This window comes from Pantherophis guttatus, chromosome 5 (assembly GCF_059756535.1).
Source record: "Pantherophis guttatus breed Tessera chromosome 5, ASM5975653v1, whole genome shotgun sequence".
Taxonomy (NCBI): Eukaryota; Metazoa; Chordata; class Lepidosauria; order Squamata; family Colubridae; genus Pantherophis; species Pantherophis guttatus.
Genome location: NC_142067.1, coordinates 39,355,580 through 39,379,183, shown reverse-complemented (window position 1 = coordinate 39,379,183; position 23,604 = coordinate 39,355,580). Strand labels below are relative to the sequence as shown.

At 35.7% G+C, this 23,604-nt stretch overlaps 1 protein-coding gene and 1 long non-coding RNA gene across 3 annotated transcripts in view; one reads left to right on the top strand and one right to left on the bottom strand.

Annotated features, from left to right (window-relative positions):
• EPHA6 (EPH receptor A6) overlaps window positions 1–23,604 on the bottom strand; it is a 429,275-nt gene that overhangs the window by 267,696 nt on the left and 137,975 nt on the right. The gene's annotated exons all lie outside the window — the stretch shown is intronic.
• On the top strand, window positions 15,519–21,846 carry LOC148113333 (uncharacterized). Its single transcript, XR_015734437.1, has 2 exons — window positions 15,519–15,666; window positions 18,756–21,846. It is a non-coding gene; the product is annotated as an uncharacterized LOC148113333 (long non-coding RNA).

The window sequence follows — 23,604 nt, the reverse complement described above, 5'->3', positions numbered from 1 at the left end:
AATCTCATGATAAAAATACTTCAATAAATTAAAATAATGAGATAATGCATACAATAACAAGTAGCAAACCTTGATACGACATATCAGTTAATAGATTCTAAGCCTTAAATTGTAAATTAATTCAACACCAATTAAAAAATAATGATCTTGTAGCGCATAACTGGGAGGAATGCTATCATAGATGTTACACGGGAAGAGTTATCCCTTCTGTAGTAAGAAGGCTGGTCCATAAATTAAATAATTAAATAAATAAATAAATAAATAAATAAATAAATAAATAAATAAATAAATAAATAAATAAATAAATAAATAAATGATATCTTGTTACTTCCCTTCCTTCTTTTTTAAAAGTAACTGATTTAAAGGAGAATTTCCGCTTGTTTTGCAAAAACTACAAGCAGAGATAACTACCCACACTGATGACTTTGGGATGGGTTTGCATCTTGGCAGGGTTGTTGCTAGACTTCATCATTAAATCAGTGTACTATGTTACTACATCTTTCTTATCACTATTTGCTTTTGTACTTTATTAAAGGGATTAACTGAAAATAGAACTCTATTTTCCAGGTTTAATAAACTATAATTAACAGTATTACCTTTTTAGCAGAAAATTGTTTTATCTACGTACATTAGAAATATTCCATTACATTTTCAAATATTCCTTTAAAATTTTCAATGCTACTAGATGCACCACATCAATACTTTGATATTGTAGCTTCCACCTTTTAAGAAATGATGTAATATTTTAAATTATGTGATCTTTCTACACTGGTGTTGCTGATACTTCCCTTCTATCTGTATAAATGTCCATATATAGCAGCTAAACAAAAGGGTACAAGGGTACCAGGTGCTGCTGCATCTGGTCATTTTCTTCTATCCTCAAATGTTTCCATGCTGCCTTTTTTTGGCAAGGAAGTCCAGTCAGGGCAGTCCTTCTGATAATCTGTCATGTGGGAGGAACAGGCAAATATCTGCAAGCACAATGCAACGAATATAATGAATGAGAAGGATGTTTCTCTTGTAAAAACCCTAATAATATCATGTTCATAGGAACACATTATTTCCCATTCACCAGATGCTTCATTTTAATAGCTACATTGATAGGAAATGCCATTTGAATAGGAAATGCATTTTTCTAATGCTACTTGCCATGTAAGACATTTCTCACAAACTGAAAACAAGCAAAGCAATGTAAATTCAGATTTTCTTCTTGTCAACAATGGGAATTTCCTGCAACTTGATTATGCTATTACTGAACAAATTAAGGCAATAAATTTTTATTTATGGTTTATTGGCAATATTAGGTTTATATAATAATTTTTCTTTTCCAGCATTCTCAAAGTTGATCAAATCTTTACTATTAGAGCTGGCTGGCTAATTAATTCACATTAATTAGCCAGCCACCTCCAATAATCTCTGGGTGGCATACAAAACTTAAAAATCCATAAAACAGATAAAACATAAAAACTAACAGACAACCCAAACTAAAACAACCAAGACTTATACAGGAACACCAGTAATACATTAATACATCAATTCCAAACATTGGACCTTAGCCAGGTATTAAGAGCTTTCCAGAAGCCCAGAAGAGAGAACATTCTGGATGGCATTTTGGGGAATGCTGTTCCAGAGGGTGGCAGCTATGACAGAGAAGATACATTTCCTTGGTCCCAAAAGATGATGTTTAATAGATTAGACTGGAGTTAGCCATTCTAACAGAATATACCACCACAGTTTGGTCTAGTGGTTAAAGGAGCCAGGCTAAAAAACAGGACACTCTGAGTTCTAGTCACACCAGGATGTCAGCTCAAGCATAACCAATGGCTCAAGATTCGGTTGATTTTTTTTAAAAAAAGCAGACCTTACATTTCTGGGAAAACACTAGGAAGAAAAAAAAAATAAAGGTTAGTTTAAAATCAATGCTTTATTTATGAGTTATTTTTGATTCAGACATTGAATGGAATAATCTTTCCCTGCTACTTCAAATATGACATAGATGAGTGATCACAGCTCATACTTTACTATTGGAGCGACAGATAAGCAACCTCTTATTTATTACTGCTTTTTTGCTTCTTTTTTGTTTTTAGGCACTAAACTTACTACAATATTCCTCTATTACATAACGAGTTTGCCTCTGCAATCAGTGTGAGTTTTCCCCCACTCCATTTTATATCATTTAATGAGTTTATTGTTTTCTCAATCAGAAGTACAGGATGACTAAAATAGCTTTAAAAGGACATGGCCTATCTGGAACTTTTTATAAAAGACGTCAATGAGTATGTAAATGGTAAAATATTGATTTTTTTATGTTTTCATTTATTATCTTTATTTCAAAGAAATATTTGTGTTGATTGGATCATTTATTAATATGTAATGTCATTAGAAAAATCTCTTTCATTGTCCAGATTTCCTACATTTTTTATTGTTTACATAACAATTCATTAAATATATAAGCATTTGATTTAAGTACATTTTTACAATGAATGGTACTATTTTAATCATTCATTCAAAATTAGATTTGTACTGGTATGCCTAGTGTATTTTTAAAATATATCTAAAGCATATAAAATGTGCATATCAATCTGAAAATTGTCCTTGTGATGGACAAAAAATAAACAATATATGTGTATTTGTGTTGGTGTATAGGTGTGTTGTTTGTGAGAGTAGGAATCTAAGTTTTAACTACTGAAGCAAGGAGATTTAATGAAATACGCTAGAGAGAAAGGCAAAGTCTAGTTGTACCTCTTCATGAAGGAAGTAAAAAATATATGTGTTTTGTGTGTGTATGTGTGGAAAACAAACAAATGTCTTTTGGACAAAGTTTAGAGGCAAAAAAGGCAGAGAAATATTTTAAAGTACCCTTTGTGATAAATATGTCACAAGGAGTTATAAAGTTAGTTCTTTATGTTAAATATGTTTAAAAAAGAGAAAAGAAGAGAAATGGAAAACATAAAATAGAACAAATTCTTAACACAATAGTAGAAAATGCAGTTGTACTGTTGTAATGCAGCTGGAAATTGTTAATGATCACCAGCTGGATTGAAATTGCTCAAAGAGAGGAAGAGCCAAAATGGCAGATATTCAAATAGTGTGACACATAGGTCTCCTTTGTTTTTCTGCTACAGCCTGGTTAAAATGACTTATGGATTATAACAGTGAGTGAAGGTATTGTTAAGGGGCTGGCTCTTCACCCAGAATAATAAAGAACCTCCTATTTGCAGCAGTATTACTAAATAAATAAATGCATGGCCTCAGGCCTGCAGTACTGTTTACAATATATTTTTGTTAATGCAAAGATCCAATCCTTAATACATTAACGTGCATTTATTTTTATGATTGTAATAAAAATAGATAATTGAATAAATTTAGAAATTTAAGTAAATTATTGTTTTTGTAACCAAGGTTTATTCAATACAATGGGCTTATTATTATGGGATGTCTTATTTTGGGGAAAACAGGGTAACAGAAAAGAATCTGCTATGAACTAGAGACAAAAGAATCTTTGCTATGAACTAGAGACAACCTGTAAATTTGCAGACCTAATTTGGTATCCTTATGAAGGAGTAAAACCAAATAAGCCATGTTACCCTTAGTGATATAACGAAACCAGGAAGAATATGAATGTAATAAATCAATATTATTCATGGGCAATGTAATATTTTTTAAACCATTAACTGGGGTAGGCAAATACATAGAAATAAAAATGGGTTATAAATTAAAATCTTTTACATTTTCCCTTTTCTTATAATTTATATGAAGTTAAAATGTCTATATATGTGTGTCTATATATATAATGTATATTTAATTGTAACTAAGGGGTTATAAGGTTAAGGAGCCTTGGTGGCGCAGTGGACTGAAGTGCTGTTAAGTAGCACTTAGCTGCCAGATGCCTGCAATTACTGCAAGTTCAAATCTCAAGGTCGATTCAGCCTTCCATCCTTCCGAGGTAGGTAAAATGAGGACCCGGATTGTGGGGGCAATAAGCTGACTTTGTATAAAAAGAACACTGCTTAAGGGGGGGCTGAAAGCCCTACTAAGCAGGTATATACAAAAGTACGAAGGCTATTGCTTAACACATTGTAAGCTGCCCTGAGTCTCCGGAGAAGGGCGGCATATAAATCGAACCAATAACAATAACAATACACAAACCATTGACTGATACATTCTTCACATCTATTTAGTTAAGTAGATTCCTTTTTAAGTGTATGCTATTTTAACAGAAAACATATGTCTTGGATATAATTGCTTGTAAGATACTATTTTCTAAAAGAATCTAATTGCATTCTTTCTTATGAAAGCAGAATTTGACCCATTGTCAAGTAGCCAAATTTAATTTTGGAGCACAGTTGCATGCAAAATAGTAGATTACTGGTCATCCACTGTTAGAATAAAATCTTGCTTTCTCTACAAGAATACAGAGGAAACATGAAAAATTAATGATTTGAGGTACAGAAGAAAAAAAATCATAAACCTAAGCCAAGAAAACTTTGTTGAACACTAAGCGTGAATTTTACAACCAACATAACCAATAACTAAACTATGTTTGGTAGTGGATACAGAATCAAATTTAAGAAACATATATCTTGGGAAATTTACCATTAAAAATAAAAGGTCAAATAGTATTGCACTGAGAGAACTAGAGACAAATCATTTTACCCAGAGTCAAAGTTCTTATAAACTTGAGAAACACTGCAATAAAAAAGGGTTTTTTTTAAAAAAAGGGTTTTCTTTTTTTTATTATTAAAAAGTTTTATAAGAAATACAAACATTTTCTCCCCCCCACCCTTCCCCCCTCAACCCCTCCCACCCCCTCCCTCTCACCCCCCCTTCCCCTCCTTCCCCCCCCTCCCTAGACTTCCCAGAACAAGCACAGGGTATAGCATTTACAAACATAAAGCTAAGATATGCTAACAAATTATTACATTCATATTCTCCCTAAGTCTTTAACTCCTTGTAACTCAAAAAAATATAAACATAAACTACTTAAAAATATTTCATTCATAAGCTATATGAATCTTCTTATTCGGATACTTTTTTTGTATATAGTCAATCCATCTTCTCCATTCTGATATGTATCTTTCATTTGAATGGTCTTTTAAGGTATGATGAAATTTTTGCCATCTCTGCCAAATGCACATCTTTTAGTGTCCATTCCTCAATGGTGGATGGATCTTCCTTCTTCCAGTACTGTGCCACCAGTAACCTGGCAGCTGTTATTAAATTCAAAACCAGCTTAGTCTCTATTACGGTACAATCCGTAACTATTCCCAACAGAAAAAACTGTGGTGTAAATTTAATTTTTTTCCTTAAAATATTTTGAATAATCCACCATATTTTTATCCAAAAAGCCTTAATTTTTTACATGTCCACCATATATGAAAATATGTAGCATCTTCACACTCACATCGCCAACACTTAGGTTGTAAATTTGGATACATACAGGATAATTTTTTTGGGTCTAAATGCCATCTATAAAACATTTTATAAAAGTTCTCTCTTAAATTTTGAGCTTGTGTGAATCTTACATTTCAAACCCATATCTTTTCCCATGTTTCCATCATTATTGGTTCACCTATGTTATTGGTTCACCCATTTTATCATACAATCCTTGACTAGCTCTGTTTCCGAATCTATTTCCACTAATACATTATACAACCTTTTTATATGCATTTGACCTTTATCTCTTTATCAAATTCTCATCCTGCTGCAAAATACCACTTTTTTGATCTTCTCTCCATCTGGCCTGCAGCTGACCATACTGAAATCAAGTCCTTATAATTCCTTCTTCTCTTAATTGCTCCATAGATTTTAGTTGTAATCTGACTCCTTCCTTATAAAGGACTTCCTTATATGTAATCTTATCTTGCTTTTGCTACAAATTTATATTCTCTATCGCATGTCTGGGTACTGTCCATATTGGTAACTTATCCTTTAGTTTGTATTTATACTTTTTCCAGACACGCAATAGAGCATTTCTTAATATGTGACTTTTAAAAGTCTTATCTACTTTCTTGTCATACAATAGATAAGCATGCCAGCCGTAGACCAGACCATATCCTTCAATATTCAATATCTTTTTCTCCGTTAAATTTATCCACTCTGTAATTGCTGAGAGGGTAGAGGCTTCATAATACAATCTTAAGTTAGGGATTTTAAGACCACCTCTTTCTCGGGTGTCTTGCATTATCTTTTGATTAACTCGCGGTTTCTTCCCTGCCCACACAAACTTGTTTATGCCCTTCTGCCATTCCTTCAAATTTTCATCTTTTTTAAGTATAGGTATCATTTGAAAAAGAAATAAAAATTTTGGTAAAATATTCATTTTTACAGCGGCTATCCTACCCAGCAAAGACAGTTGTAATTTTTTCCAATTTTCCATGTCTTTCTGTATTTTTTGCCATAAGGGTTCATAATTATGTTGATATAATTTCATATTTGCAGTCATAATATAAACCCCTAAATATTTAACCTTCTTAACTATTTCAAATCCTGTTAACCTTTCTATCTCTTCTTTCTGGCTTCTGACCATATTTTTAGCTATTATCTTTGTTTTAGCTGTATTTATTTTAAAACCAGATACTTGTCCATATGAGCAGATTATATCCATCAAGGCTGTAATTGATTGTACCGGTTGGGCTAAAGTAACCATCAGGTCATCCGCAAATGCTCGTAGCTTATACTCATGCTGTCTAATTCTAATTCCTTTTATTATATCCGTCCCACGTATTTTACTTAATAAAATTTCCAGCGTCAAAATAAACAATAATGGAGACAAGGGACAACCTTGCCTTGTTCTTTTTTCTATATTGAAATTATCTGTTAAGCCATCATTGATTATTATTTGCGCTGTTTGTTTTTGATATATTGCCTTAATAGATTGTATAAAATGTTCTCCAAGTTGCATCCTTTCTATTAATTTTAATAAAAATTGCCAATTCAATCTATCAAAAGCTTTTTCAGCATCCAAAAAAAACTAGCACTGTGGGGACCTGGTTGTTCCTTCCCAAATACTCTAATAAATTAACAATTTGCCTTATGTTACTTTTCATTTGTCTACCATTTATAAAACCAGTTTGATCATGATGAATCATTTGCTGCATAACTGTCATTAATCTATTTGCTAAAATTTTAGCAAAAATCTTATAGTCTGTATTTAAAAGTGAAATCGGCCTATAGTTTTTAGGATCTGTATAATCTTGCCCATCTTTTGGGATCAGTGAAATAAATGCTGTCTTCCAAGTTGGAGGTACCTCTCCTCCCTGTTGTATATTATTGAATAATTCCTTCAATGGTTCCACCATTCCCTCCTGTAAACTTTTATAATAAATAGCTGTCAAAACATCCGTTCCAGGAGGTTTGCCCACTTTCAACTGCTTAATTGCAAACAAAATTTCCTCGGAAGTTATCAATTGATTTAAGCTATCCCTTTGCTCTTTTGAAGTTATATAAATATTCTCTTTCTGCAGATATCTATCTATATCTTGAATTTTATCACCAGTATACAGCCTTGAGTAGAACTCTAGAAAAGATTTTTTAATCAATTCTGGCTCATAAACCTCCTTACCCTTGTATTTTATTTTCTCTATTGTCCTTAGTTTCTGCTATTTCCTTAATAAATATGCCAACCACCTGCCTGGTTTATTAGCATTACAAAAAGTATTATGTTTTGCATATTGTAAATTGGTTGCCACTTGATCTGCTATTAACATATTAAACTGACCCTTCAATAAGTTGATTGCCTCTTTAATTTTCTTATCTGTTGGGTTGGCTATTAAAGCCCGTTCCTGTTTATTAATCTCATCTTCTAATTCTATTCTTTTTTCCCCCTGTTTCTTTCTATATTTATTATTCAAATATATCAAATTTCCTCGCATGTATGCTTTACTTGCATCCCATACCATTTCCATAGATGTACGCTTTTGCATATTCATAGCAAAATATTCTTTCATAAATTTTTTACACTCTTTTACATTTTCTTCATATCTAAACAAATTATCATTTAACCTCCAGGACCTCCTAGGCCCTTTTCCATACTCCAATTCCAGCCAGACTGGACTATAGTCTGTCAATGTTCTTGAACAAATCTTCGTGTTCTTCACCCTAGATAAAAGATAATTGGTAATTAATATAAAATCAATCCTTGAAAAAGATTGATGTCTATCCGAAAAAAAAGTAAAGTCTTTTTCTTCTGGGTTTCTTTCATGCCAAATATCCTTCAACTTCCAGTCGTCCATCATCTCCCAAAATGGTTTGGACAATTTTGCTCTTGTTAAAACATTTTGTTTAGGTCCCTTCTTGTCTTTTTTAACGTCCAAAACACCATTCCAATCTTCCAATAGGATACAAGTTTTATACCCCCATTGTGACAACTTTGAATGTAGTAAGTTATAAAATTTTTCTTGTTGTTGGTTCGGGGCATATACTCCAATTACAAGTGGTTTTTCTCCTTTTATTAAAAGTTCAATCGCTAAAAATCCTCCTTGATCATCCGCTTCAACTAATTTTGCAATTAACTCTCTTTTCAAATATATAACTATATCGTTTTTCTTCTCTGGTGCTGCTGCTACATAATGTGTACCTAATCTTGTATTTGTCAAATATTTTTGATCTTGTATCCTAATATGAGTCTCTTGTAAACAAATTACTTCGTTCTTGAATTGTTTAAAATAGTGAAATATTTTCCTTCTCTTCTGTGGTGCATTCAAACCATTGACATTCCAAGTCAAAAATCTAGTTCCCATCTCTGGGCCTCTGAAGCGTCGGGAGCAATTTCTGATGATCTTGCCTCATTTGACCTTTAGGTCTTGCTCCTCCCACAGCTTCTGTTTTGGTAGTTTCTCGGGTTGCCATCTGGAGTTGTTGCTGTCTTAATTCTTCCTTGCGCTTAGTTGTTGCTGTTCTAGTCTGTCTTTGATCCTTTGGTTCTTCTAATATGTCAATTAAATCCAAATCTTGAGAAGCCATCTGAATTTGTAACGGTTCTTCTTGGCCAGTCAAGGCTCCCCATTGAACTACTGTCAGTAGCTCTTCTCTCTCTCCTTCCATTACTTCCTTCTTTCTTTTCCCTTCTGGTGATTTGGGTGTCCCAGCCTTTAATACGTTGATGTAAAAATCTCTTGCTTTCCATATTGTGTTAAGCTGATATCTCTCTCCCGAATAAGTCACCACTAAGCCGGCTGGCACCTCCCATCTATACTGTAGTTGGCGTTTTTTCAGCTCATCCACCAGAAAAGCATACTCCCTTCTGGCTCTCAACATCTTGGGGGGGATTTCTTTCATTGTCATCACCTCCTGGCCTTCAATCTGAAGCTTGTTTTTAAAAGTAGCCTGTAAAATTCCATTGCGTACTCTCCTTGTAGTAAAATATATTACAATGACTCCTGGTAAGTGTTTCTGTCTAGCCACCCAAGATTTGACACGATATGACTTATCAATCTGCCAGCCCAGCTCAGTTTTCGTCTCCCCCAGCAACTGTACCAATGCCTCTGACATCATTTCTTTCAAATTCTCTTATTTATTCTCTTTCACCCCTCTGAATCTTAAAGCAAATTCCATATCTCTATATTGTAACATCGTTACATCAACTTCAGCCCTTTCAAGTATGTTCTGAGTCTCTCCTATTTTATTATCCAAAATTTCCGTGGATTGCTTAATTTCTTCCATTTTATCATCCATCATTTCAATATCAGCTGCCAAACATTTAAAGGCCAATAATATGTCTTCTCTAATTTGCCGATTCCGAGTTAAAATCTCCTCTGAGACAGCCTGTATTTTTTCATTAGTTTCTTTAATTTTTTCATTAGTTTCTTTAATTTTTTCATTAATCACAGTAGCAATTTTATTTTGTGTGGCTTGTAGGGCTTCTTGTATCATCTCAAATGTTAAAGTCTGTGGGTCTGTTGGGCGGGCAGAGGCTTGCAATCTAGGAGTATGAGCTGGGGAGCTTCCAGCACTCCCAGTTCCTTTAATAGGAACGGTCTTTACAGGTTTTGAGGCCATTTTCAGTTTAAATTGGTCATTATATTTTAATCAGAAGCCAAAAGGAAAAGTTCTTCAAAGTCAAAAGATTTCCCCAATCATAAATTAACGTTTAAAATCCTCCTTTTCTCAACACAAAAGTTCTGTCTAGGCAAAAGGCTACGAAACGAAACTTGCTTGTAACTTTCACTTTCCACATCCTTTCAAGTGACAATCGCCATTTTGTTGCAAATTACTAAATTGTTACTTCCAAAGGAGGCTATAAGCATCGGAGTTAAGTGTAAATACTTGCAGTCTGACTTCTCCTGGCTTGTTCTGCCTGCAGCAATTGAAGATATTAAAAATCCCACACTTGTTATCAGCAGAATTGGTCGCGGCTTCTAGTTCCACTAAATAGCGGAGTTGTCCCAGGTCTGGAGCAGATTGACAGGCTTCTAGGGAGCTCTCACCCTTCGCACCCCAAGATTTCTCCTAGGGCGCTTGGGGGGCTCTACCTCCGCCTGTTGGCTCTTCTCTCTCCCCTTTGCCCGGGGAGAGGGTTTCCAAGCCGCCAGACAGCTGTTTTTCGGCTGTTCTGGTGGCTTTTACGGTGCCGGGGATCGGGTGCTCACAGAGAAGCGCCAACGAGGCTCGTGGAGCCAACCAGAAGTCTCAAAAAAAAAAAAGGGTTTTCAAAGAACTAATTGATGATTTTAATTCCTGAGGGCCCAGGCAAAAAACAATAAAAGAAAATATAACAGCATACGAACCAAACTGTCTTAAATAAGAATTCTCAGTTAGGTTCTAATCAATATTGTTAATAAACAGGAACATTACAATAGTTACTGAAGTTACATGAAGTTAAGTTGAATTGGTGCTGCTAGTTTTAAATGAGACATTTGTACTTCCACCTTTCTACCCCCAAAGTTTTATTTGATTGAACTGAAGAAAAAACTGTTAAGTATTTTGAATATTCTTCAAATGAAATGAATGCTTTAAAAATAATTAGTCTGACTATAGAAAAATACTTTTCAGAGATAGGCATTAGATATTTATATCTGAGAACATAATTTTAGAAAAGAACAGTATTTTGATATACTTTTTAGAGAAAATTCATAAGAATTATATTAAATCTGAAGAAAAAAGTGTCATTCTCCAAATGTAAATGAAATAAGTCTTCCTAATTTCATTTTCACCTGTTCTTTAATTTAGTAAAATAATGTTTTTAGTATTCTTTCTAAAGGTCTAGTAACAGAATGAAAATTAATTTGAAATGAAGGAAAAATCAAGACAGGGTACTGGATTTATATTCCTATTTGATGGCACAAAATCTGATTCATCCAATTAACAAACAAGTTAGACATTCAAACACTCTCTAGGACTGTTCTATGAAGTATCCCTACTCATACCTTGTCATTTAGACCAGTAGCTGTTTATTTTTTGTATAAATCAACTTACAGCCTTATGGACTCTCCCTACATTTCTTGAGCTTGCCATAAATTGGTCATCTCTTTCTTTCCCAAATTGATATATATGCTGGATCTCTCATGCATCCCAGGATCTATACTTCTTCCTTGGCTTTTCACCAGTCTCCATATCTCTTGTGAATTTTCCCTTCTTTTAATTTTGGCTGATTTTGTTGGGCTTAATATGATGTGTGAATCCAGTCATTCAATTATTAGTTTATGAGCAGCCTAGGGATTTATTTAAATAAAAGCTCTATATTGAGACTTGGCTATTAGAAACATGCAGAATTCAAAAATAATTTAAAAGTATAATCTTAAATCAGTAAAACTTCTCTCTGCTATCCATTAAACAACCCCTTTTCAGGCTTTTGCACAATCCTGACAACAAAAAAGGAACTGTTTTAAGAATTATATTATTGTGCTCACTTCAAGCAACCACATCTTTTTAAAGGCTTGTTTGAAAGCCTGAAATTGCTTTAATGAACATCAATGAGATGCTTTGCTTACGTGAAAACCAAAGTCTTTATTATGAATCATTTTGAAGTGTACAAGGCCTCTTTGCAACTCATTAACTTTTTCTACTATCCTGGACCAAAATGTCTGTACAGTGGTTTTTGAAACATAAATACAGGTAGTTCTTGACTTATGGCCACAAGTGAGCTCAAAATTTCTGTTGCTAAGTGAGACATTTGTAAAGTGCATTTTGCCCTACTTTATGACTTTTCTTGCCACAGTTGTTAAGTGAATAACTGCAGTTTAGTTAGTAGCACAGTTTTTAAGTGAATCTGGCTTTCCCATTGACTTTGCTTGTCAGAAGATTGCAAAAGATGATCACATGACTCCTGGACAGTGCAACCATCATAAATATGAGTCAGTTATCAAATGTCTGAATTCTGATCACTTGACTATGGAGATATGGGAATGATTGTTAAGTGTGAAAAATGGTCATAAATCACTTTTTCAGTGCTGTTGTAACTTCTAATGGTCACTAATCAAACTGTTGTAAGTCGAATAATGCTGTAATACAAAACTGTAATACAAAAACTGTTGTGTTTTTGTATTATTGTTTTTTGTATTATTAAAATAGATTTAGTGTGTGGTCGCGCAACAGTTTCCGCAATTCCTGGAGGAAACATCCTATCTAGATCCGTTCCAGTCGGGTTTCAGGTCTGGGCACAGCACGGAAACGGCATTGGTTGCGTTGGTGGATGATCTCTGGAGGGCTCGGGACAGGGGTTATTCCTCTGTTCTGGTCCTATTAGATCTCTCAGCGGCTTTTGATACCATCGACCATGGTATCATGCTGCACCGGCTGGAAGAGTTGGGGGTGGGAGGCACTGTGTTGCGGTGGTTCTCCTCCTTTCTCTCCGACCGGTCGCAGTTTGTGTTGGCAGGGGGGCAGAGGTCGACCTCGAGGCCTCTCATTTGTGGAGTGCCGCAGGGATCGGTCCTCTCGCCCCTTCTGTTCAACATTTATGTGAAGCCGCTGGGCGAGATCATCCGTGGCTTTGGGGTGAGATACCACCAGTACGCTGATGACACCCAGCTGTACATCTCCACCCCAGGCCACCCCAACGATGCCCTTGAAGTGATGTCCCAGTGCCTGGAGGCTGTGCGGATCTGGATGGGGAGGAACAGGCTCAGGCTCAACCCTTCCAAGACTGAGTGGCTGTGGCTCCCGGCATCCCGATATAGTCAGTTGACTCCATCGCTGACTATTGGGGGCGAGTCTTTGGCCCCCACTGAAAGGGCTCGCAATCTGGGAGTCCTCCTGGATAGGCAGCTGTCTTTGGAGGAACATCTAACGGCTGTTACCAGGGGGATCTTTTATCAGGTTCACCTGATTCGCCAGTTGCGACCCTTTCTTGATCAGGATTCCTTGTGCACAGTCACTCACGCCCTCGTCACCTCTCGCCTTGACTACTGCAATGCTCTCTACATGGGGCTCCCCTTGAAGAGCACCCGGAGGCTCCAGCTGGTCCAGAATGCAGCAGCGCGGGTAGTGATGGGAGCAACATGGCGCTCCCATGTAACACCGCTCCTGCGCGAGCTGCACTGGCTCCCGGTGGTCTTCCGGGTGCGCTTCAAGGTGTTGGTTATCACCTTTAAAGCGCTCCATGGCATAGGGCCTAGCTATCTCCGAGACCGCCTGCTGCTACCGACGACCTCCCATCGACCCGTGCGCTCCCACAGAGAGGGCCTCCTCAGGGTGCCATCAGCCAAACAATGTAGGCTGGTGACCCCCAGGGGGAGGGCCTTCTCTGTGGGGGCACCTACCCTCTGGAATCAGTTGCCCCCAGAGATAAGAAGAATCCATGACCTCAATGCCTTCCGTCGTTCCCTGAAAACCTATCTTTTTCAGCAAGCCGGGTTGGCTTAGAAGAAATTTTTAGATTTTTTTAATTAGTTTGTGATATCTTAACTTTCGGGCCGAAATTTATATATATTTTTAAATGTTTTAATATTTGTATTCTATGTTTTTTATCTTGGCTGTACACCGCCCTGAGTCCTCAGGGAGAAGGGCGGTATATAAATTGGAAATTAAATTAAATTAAATTAAATTAGAGTTTGAAAACTAAGAAAAAAATCCATTCTGTATGGGATTCAGGTCAGGCGAGTTTGCTGGCCAATCAAGCGCAGTAATCCCATGGTCATTGAACTAGGTTTTGGTACTTTTGCCAGTGTGGGCATGTGCCAAGTCCTGCTGGAAAATGAAGTCAGCATCCCCATAAAGCTTGTCTGCGGAAGGAAGCATGAAGTGCTCCAAAATCTCCTGGTAGACGGCTGCGTTGACCCTGGACTTAATGAAGCACAGTGGACCAACACCAGCAGATGACATGGCTCCCCAAATCAACACAGACTGTGGAAACTTCACACTGGACTTCAAGCATCTTGCAGTGTGTGCCTCTCCATTCGTCCTCCAGACTCCGGGTCCTTGGTTTCCAAATGAGATGCAAAAGTTGCTCTCATCAGAAAAGAGGACTTTGGACCACTGAGCAACAGACCAGTTCTTTTTTTCTTTAGCCCACGTAAGACGCTTCTGACGTTGTTTGTTGTTCAGGAGCGGCTTGACAAGAGGAATACGACATTTCAAGCCCATGTCCAAGATCCGTCTGTGTGTGGTGGCTCTTGATGCACTGACTCCAGCCTCAGTCCACTCCTTGGGGAAGTCCCCAACACTTTTGAATGGCCTTTTCCTGACAATCCTCTCCAGGCTGCGGTCATCCCTGCTGCTTGTGCACCTTTTTCTTCCACACTTTTCCCTTCCACATAACTTTCTATTAATGTGCTTTGATACAGCACTTTGGGAACATCCAACTTCTTTTGCAATTACCTTTCGAGGCTTTCCCTCCTTATGGAAGGTGTCAATGATGGTTTTCTGCACAACTGTCAGGTCAGCAGTCTTTCCCATGATTGTGATTCCTACTGAACCAGACTGAGGGACCATTTAAAGGCTCAGGAACCCTTTGCAGGTGTTATGGCTTAATTAGCTGTTTAGAGTGGGACACTTTGAGCCTAGAATATTGAACCTTTTCACAATATTCTAATTTTCTGAGACTGTGAATTTGGGGTTTTCATGAGCTGTAAGCCATAATCATCAAAATCAAGGCTTGAACTATCTCGCTTTGCATGTAATGAGTCTATCTCATATATTAATTTCACCTTTTAAGTTGCATTACTGAAGTAAATGAACTTTTGCACGATATTCTAATTTTTCGAGTTTCACCTGTATCTATGTGAACAATTAATATGGTCTTATTTAGTACAAATACATTTCAGTGAAGCTTTTAAAAGCATTCCAGAAGATTTGTAACTGTGGTCCTACATTATACTACTTGTTTTAAGTATGCAAGGCATTCAGGTATGTATGGACCATCAGTTTTTTAAAAATATTCATTTCAACTCTTTAGATCCATCAACATTTCCATTCATGAACTCTTTCTCCATGCCATTTCTAGAATGCTTTTAAAGTACTGAAATGCAGTGTTTCAGATTTGTACTTTTTGTGTCTTGGAATTGTTTTATGTGTGTGTCACAGAATCCATAATTTCTTAAGTAACAGTTTATATTTGTCTTTATCCTTAGTCAAACTGCTGATTAAATTATAAATTTTCAGTTTTGTTTCCTTTAGCTGCTGGCTAAATCAATACAGAAACAGAGGTAATAGCCTCAGTTGAATTCTGTCTGATTTTGACATGACTTGCAGAAAAAACAATCCAGAGAACCCCAGTATGCCTTTTTGGTAAGTTCAGTTCTATAAATGCTTGACCTTCTGTAACTCCAGCTTCCTGGAGTGACCAAACAGTTGCCCAGAATTAACCTTGAGATGAATTGTTTAGACTGTGATAAAGTTCACCTAAAATGATCATCCAGCATTACTGAACAATTCCATTAAAAAAAAACTCTGAGGACTTCTTATTTTCCAGAAAAGTGCAAGTTGCTTTTTTTAAAAAAAGGTGACAAGCGAGGAAATGAATTTTAGTTCAGATATGGAATCAAATATCAGATATGTAGAAGTTGTGCAATTTTAAACCTGCAATGGTTTGCAGAATTTTCAGTATTGCTTGTTAATTTAGGCAAGTATGCAAATTGTATAGGACACTTAACATCTAGAATAGAATTAGGCACAGATTTGGGGAACATTTATTTCAAATTAAAAGACTGTTTCAACCAATGCACTTATCTTTGGGAAGAGGGACCATATCCAAAGAAAATATAATGATAACATAATAATAAAAGCTATGCTGATTCAGAGAGCAGTTTGGTGTAGTGTTAAGACATCAGGTACAAAACTGATGTCTTATGGGCTACCTGGAACCAATCAGTCTCTTTCAGCCCTAAAAAGGAGGCACTTCTTAAACATTTTGACAAGAAAACTGCAGGGAATAATAGTCCAGGTGGACAGTAGGAAAAAAAGCCAACTTGAAGGCTGTGCACATGCACATGCATATACACACATATTTGAGATCTGATTTGAGATTTTGCATTTCAACAAATGATATATAAATTATATTAGTCATAAGTAATTTCATAATTAAATAAGTAACATATGGCACCTTCTTTGAATATTGAACTGGACATAGAATGATAAAGATTATTGAATTAAAGTAACTAGATAACACATAAAAACAACAGGGGAGTGAGAGGTTTATCTCCTGTTCTGATTATTTCATCAAATCAAATGGACTATAAGAGCCACATTGACTTATCCTTTGGCCTGCTATTGTTGTAGTTGCTGAATGCTAAATCAGCAAATGATGTGTTAGCTGAGGCATTTAGTGAGTAATATTTGATAGCATAGGTCAGGTTAGATGGTCAGAAATGGGGAGTAATCTATACTGATTTTATTTCTATGTCTTTATCTTCTTGTATCTTAAAGTGCCAATCTAGAATGTTTGCATTTTGTGTTTGATATTCAGGGTATACTGGAAATTCTGTTGATATACCAATATCAGCTCAGTTTTTAAAAAATATTATGAATTTGAAAAAACACTATTATTGACTGCAGAAATACAGGAGAGAGATTGGTGAAATTTTCGGGATTTGAAAATTAGTTTGTATGTTGTAATGTTTGTATCACTGAAAACCTATTTTCTACTTTTATGTTGATTTAAAGATACAGCATTCAGAGAGTCAAACAATGTGTTCCCCCTGTGATCGGAGGAAAATATGTCATTTCCTAAAACTATACTCAAACAACAGTCCTTTTAACATGCTTCTGTAGATAGGCTAATAAAGTTTTCAGAAAAGACAATTCTGTTAGGTGATTATTGGTTCTTGCATGCTAAGAGAAGCAACCTTATGAGACTATCCTTTGAATTTAGTGGTTCCTTATGTACTGTGAATCCTGGATTTTTGGGGTCCAAGAAAAGTGGGAATTGATGGCAATTGTATTGAAGAACTGTACTGAAAGAAGCAAAGTATATCAGAAGGCATTTTCCCTTTAGGAAATGCCTGCATTGGGGTATAAAGTTTAAAGGGTCAAGGAAAGCTATGAGAATCCACTTGTCTTGATTACAACTGCTGTTTGAAGAATCTCTCTGTCAGGCCAAAGATTGGTTGGAACAGTAACCTCACTGAATACATTTCATGAAGTTGCTACTCCTATCAGAGAAAAGAAAGGGGAAGGGAAAAGGAAAGGGAAGGAAAGGACTGGATTTATTTTCTCCAGCAGCCCACACATTAATGATCATGTTTCACCAAATATACTCATGTGAATGAGCAGAAGTCAGATTGTTTCTTTCATAGAGACAATAATAATGAATAATAACTTATTAAATTATATGCCGTCCAACGGTGGTGGGTTTCAAAATTTTTTACTACCGGTTCTGTGGGCGTGGCTTGGTGGGCATGGAAGGGGAAGGATACTTTAAAATCTCCATTCCCACCCCACTCCAGGGGAAGGATACTGTAAAATCTCCATTCCCTACCCACTTCAGGGGAAGGTTACTGCAAAATCCCCATTTCCTCCTGATCAGCTGGGACTCGGGAGGCAGAGAATAGATCAGGGCGGGGCCAGTCAGAGGTGGTATTTACCGGTTCTCTGAACTACTCAACATTTCTGCTACTGGTTCTCCAGAAGTGGTCAGAACCTGCTGAAACCTACCTCTGCCATCCAACTCCTAGCAGCTCTTGCCGGATAACTCTTCAACCTTTCCAGAATCAATAAACTACTTTTCTGTGAAGTAAATACTTACTTCTTGCAATACACTTATCATTGTAGAAAAACTGAAAGAGGTGGAAAAAAAGAAAAGAAAAATACTAATTCTATTCTAGCAAGCCAGGACATATTGCGAAGTACATATAAATCTGGCACTGCACTTGACAAAAACCCAAAGCCCTCGTTTTGCTTTGGTGATTACATATCGTGATAATAGCATGATCTTGGGCTTCAGTCCTAAAGGCATCTATTATGGACTAAGTGCCAGAAGACACAGTATGACTTATTTCTGCGTGAATATGCATTTGATTGTTTTGTTAATAAAATGCAAACTCTATGGGAAACGTTAATTGATCATTTGTTAAACCCAAAGTTCCTTTCTTTTCCCCCCCATTAAAATTGTTCCTACAAACAAAACAAAACAATCATAACATTTTAAGATGCTTGGAAATCAGTTGAGCAATTATTCTGCTCAATCCTGAAATCTGCAAAAGGGTTCTTTTAAAATTGTTGACAGGAAATTATTTCCCCCATATTCTTTGTTTTATTTAAATATGTTTTAACTGGAAAGAGGCAGCTGCAAAACCTTTAGAATAAATACAACATTGCAGAACTCACTGCAAAATACTAAAGAAAAACAGCACTGATATGAGTGTTTCTTCTTATTTTAGGTCTCAATGGGGGAATGATATCACAGATGGAAGCATGACGATGTTTACTCATATCAACCCTTTGATATGCAAATTGCTGTTCTGAGAGAATTAAAAATGCACTGACCAGCAGACATTCCTTCTGAAGAGAAAACCATCACTTCCAAAGGGAGATAAACATTTCTAACTGCAGACACATGGTGAATCCTGGCTGCTTTCCTGAGGGAACACTTGCATTTTGTACACTATATATTTTCTATCTTTAAATGCAAAGATAAAAAAATAAGTTATAACAAATAGAAGGATGTGTTCAAAAATGGACATAAGATACTGAATATAAATTTTGCATGCTTTATTTTGGGACGGGGAACCCAATCAATGAATTAGTCAGGAGTTATTCATAGTTGCAGACTGATGACTTTTGTAATTATAGTGTTCAATTTATTTTCATCATCTATTCACTACTAAATTCTGTTCCAAATGTGCCATACGTCTTTGGAATGTCTGACATGATTTTTGGGGGTCCTCCTGCACTGGTTTAAACTGACCTAGCACATCCAAAATAAAAATCAGCTTTCAAGGTCTCTTTGATTTAAGAAGAAATATTTAATGTAAGATGGCGATTTGCTGTTTGAGAATTACACACATACTTAAAGGCTCTTCAGACTATTTAACAACTGGACCCTGCCAGTTTTCAAGCAAAATAAGGAATTAATTAGGCCGTTCACCTACTGGAATCACATTAATGACCTTGTTAAATTTAATTTTAATCATGGCAAAGATGTTAGCTGTTCCCAGGCAGAAAAAAGGTGGACTCAGCCTCTACTGATCAATATTACCGAAGCACACCATCTCACTTACTGTATAAGGAAATATTATAGCGTATGCCATGGTTTTCTCACTTCTAGGCAGAAAATGTTTGTTCAGTATGCAAGATTTTATTTACCAAGTGTGTATAGAGAATTCCATCCCTTTCCATTGGTTGCCCTTGGAAATGAGAACAATTACTCTCATGAAATTTTCATCACCTTTGTGATGAAATACTAGTGAAAAATATGATATTGGATTGGAACAAACAAGATATTGGATTATATGCAACTTTAGTTCCAAGAAAAGTAGGTTGTTCCTTGGCCTTATTCACACTGCCTGGTTTCCTTGATTCCTTGAGAATAATCATGCAAACATTTATGGAAAACAGAAATGAATGATACCACCTATATCCATCTACCTACAGTATATTTTCAAAATTATTTTTTTAACAGAACCCATGGGTATGATTTTTTAAAAAATCTGACTTTATTTGAAATAGATAATGGATAATAGATACCTATCACAATCCTGGAACCTAGATTAAGAAATGCAACTATATAATAATACTTGGCTGTCTTTATGTCATTGTGGGAGATTCTTTTCAACATCTGTAGGGATATTAAACCTGGATCAGAATCTCACATATATCTTCTAAGTGAGCTTCTGAGGAGACTGCAAATTAAATGGGGCATTCTTTTACTTCTGATGAGAATATGATAAAGTATCAGAGTTTTGAAATGTCATATACAAGTAGGTCATGAATAGTACAATATTTTACTTGATGTAAACTATAAACTGATACCAGATCATATTTAATGCAAGCCCAAATTCAATTAAAGTAAACATATAATAGTTGCGACTAGAGCATTTGGAGTTGGTCTTGGAACTCCAGATACATTAGTCTTGGAAATGCTAATTGTTAAGTGTGCAAAATGGAGAAAAGAAAAGCTTCATTCAAGGAAATTTCAAAAAGAAGAAGCTCTTTTTGAAGCACTACATCAGAATACAGGAGTTAGTGGGCAAATTCTAGATATGGGTTTATCTTCCAGTGTACCCTTTGTTCATTTGATTTATTTTAAATATTTGATCTATCTATCTGGAATATTTTAAAATTGTACTTTCCATAACTAATGTCTGGTTTTATTAAAATAAATTTAGAATAGAATAGTTTTTTTTAGTGGCCAAGTGTGATTGGACACACAATGAATTTGTCTTGGTGCATATGCTCTCAATGTACATAAAAAGAAAAGATACATTTGTCAAGAATCATAAGGTACAACACTTAATGATAGTCATGGGGTACAAATAAGCAAAAAGGAAACAATGTCAATATAAATCGTAAGGATACAAGCAACACAATTACAGTCATACAGTCATAAGTGGATGGAGCTGGGTGGTGGGAATGATGAGATGATTAATAGTAGTGCAGACTTAGTAAATAGTTTGACAGTGTTGAGGGAATTATTTGTTTAGCAGAGTGATAGCATTCAGGAAAAAACTGTTCTTGTATCTAGTTGTTCTGGTGTGCAGTGCTCTATAGCGTCGTTTTGAGGGTAGGAGTTGAAACAGTTTATGTCCAGGATGCGAGGGGTCTGTAAATTTTAACTCTTTTTGACTCGTGCAGTATACAGGTCTTCAATGGAAGGCAGGTTGGTAGCAATTGTTTTTTCTGCAGTCCTAATTATCCTCTGAAGTCTGTTGGATTGCAGAGCCAAACCAGACAGTTATAGAGGTACAAATGACAGACTGAATAATTCCTCTGTAGAACTGGATCAGCAGCTCCTTGGACAGTTTGAGCTTTCTGAGTTAGCACAGAAAGAACATGCTTTGTTGTGCTTTTTTGATGACATTTAAATTGTAATTATATTCTTTTACTCTTTTACTGTTATATTTCATTAATAAACATATAAAAATTATGTTTTAAAATGTTTATTGCCTATTTCCATCAAATTGGAACCAATTACTTTATTTTCCATAGAAATATAACCTTGAATAGCGTGAATTTGAATAATGTGGCCATTTCTTGGGATTCACACTAATCACACTAATCAGGGACTATCTGTATAACCAAAGAATTTCCCAAGTTAATATTGCTACATATCTTTGGCAGAATAAAAAAAACTGATTAATTTTCTTCTTCTATCAGCCAAATTAGTTATTGCTGAACAATAGAAATATCTGAATAGTATCTCAATGTATAGTTAGCGTGATAACATCTGGGCTATAGTTTTGCTTGTAAAGTCTGTGATAAAATCAGTTGTACAATAAGGCAAAATAAAAAATGATTATTTTACAAAGAAAAGTAGGATTTCATTGTTTAAATAAAAAACTAAACACTCTGGCTAGAAACCTCATTAAACAGTATGAGCATATTAAAATATACCAGAACTATGTACATTTTTTAAATTTAAATAAAAGTTGTCAACCTTGAAGCTGACCTGACTGGAGCTTCAGTGTTGCCATACTGGATCTGAGGGAAAGGGAGGGGGAGGGATTAGAGATAGCAGGGGTTGTATAGCCAAAATAAAATACTTTTTCTTGAGAATCAAGGACATTCTCACACCTGGACCATGAAAGGAGGAGTGAAGTCACGAGACAACCAAGACAGTGTCTTGATTGGACCATGTGACTGATTGTTTGGGGTTGTGGGAAAACTTTATCTTTTAATTAGATGAAAACCATGGGAACCTTCAGAGTCGGCTTTCACCAGATTTGTGCCAATATGGTATTTCCAATAAAGCTATTCTTTGAGGAATTCATCTGCCTCTGGGTTTTGCTTGCTATTACTTGGAATCCTGACAGATTATGCACAATGATTATGATATTGCCTAACATATAGAAGGTTACCACTTTGAAACTGGTACAACTTCCTCTTCTACCTATTTGTGTTCCACAACCATCCAGTGTTAAATTTTTATAGTTCCCTGAACTATAATGTACAAAGAGGTAACTGGAAAAAGAATTATAGGTTATATCCATTGATGTTCATTTATTTACGGATGACAAACAAGTGCATAGTTTTTAGCAACATCCTGGATATGCTGAATTTAGTAACAACCTAGTAAAAATAGTGTTTCCTCATATAAAAAGCCACTTTTGGATCCTCTTTGTTATCATTTTCCTCTATAAAGTGAAAGAGTGGAACAAAAAACCTAGTGTATTACCTTAGAACATTTAATGCTATAAACATACTTACACAGTATTTAGAGCCAGATGTATTTTGGTAAATAGTTTTGTTCTAATAGTATAATATTAATGATTCATTACTGTGGAACATGAATATGAAAGTTTCAGCTATGCTATGCATATTTAAATAGCCATATATAAAGATTTTATTGAAAACTTGCAGTACAGCCTTCTTTAAATTTTGGCATTTTGCAAGATAAGTAGCAATTTTAAAATGTCAGTACAAAACATATACATGCAAATGTCGGGTGGTTTTATAATAGCTGTTTAAAACAGATCTGTAAGACTTGTGACAGGTTGTTCATGCATCAGTCATTTATATCCAGCATATTTTTATGCAGAGTAAGTTCAGGTATAACAGCTACTACATATGTATAAAATCAATAGCTCATACTAATGGGAATGTATTAAAGTCACATTGCTTGCTCATATCTCCTTAGTATATTCCTCAATCTAATTCAGTTCCAAAAACTAATGGATCCCATTCAACAAGTTGGTATGCATAAGTGTTCAAGGAATATAAATTTAGGACACAAATCAAAGCATAGTGCTACTAACCAACAATGCATATTGCATGATAGCACAGTGGTTTCTGTATTTTCCCTGAAAATAAGGCCTATCCCAAACATAAGCCCTAGCTTGATAGAAAGCAGTATTGCAGGCTAATTCTCCTGACTGCTGATTGCCAGCAGTTCAGCAATTCTATCCTGACTGGCTCAAACCTTCCATCCTTCCAAGGTTTGTAAAAATGAAGACCCATTTTATTGGGGCAATATGCTGACACTAAAGTAAAGTGCTTAGAGTTGGCTGTAAAGCACTGTGAAGTGGTGTATAAGTCTAAGTATTATTGTTATTGCTATAGAAAACTATTGTT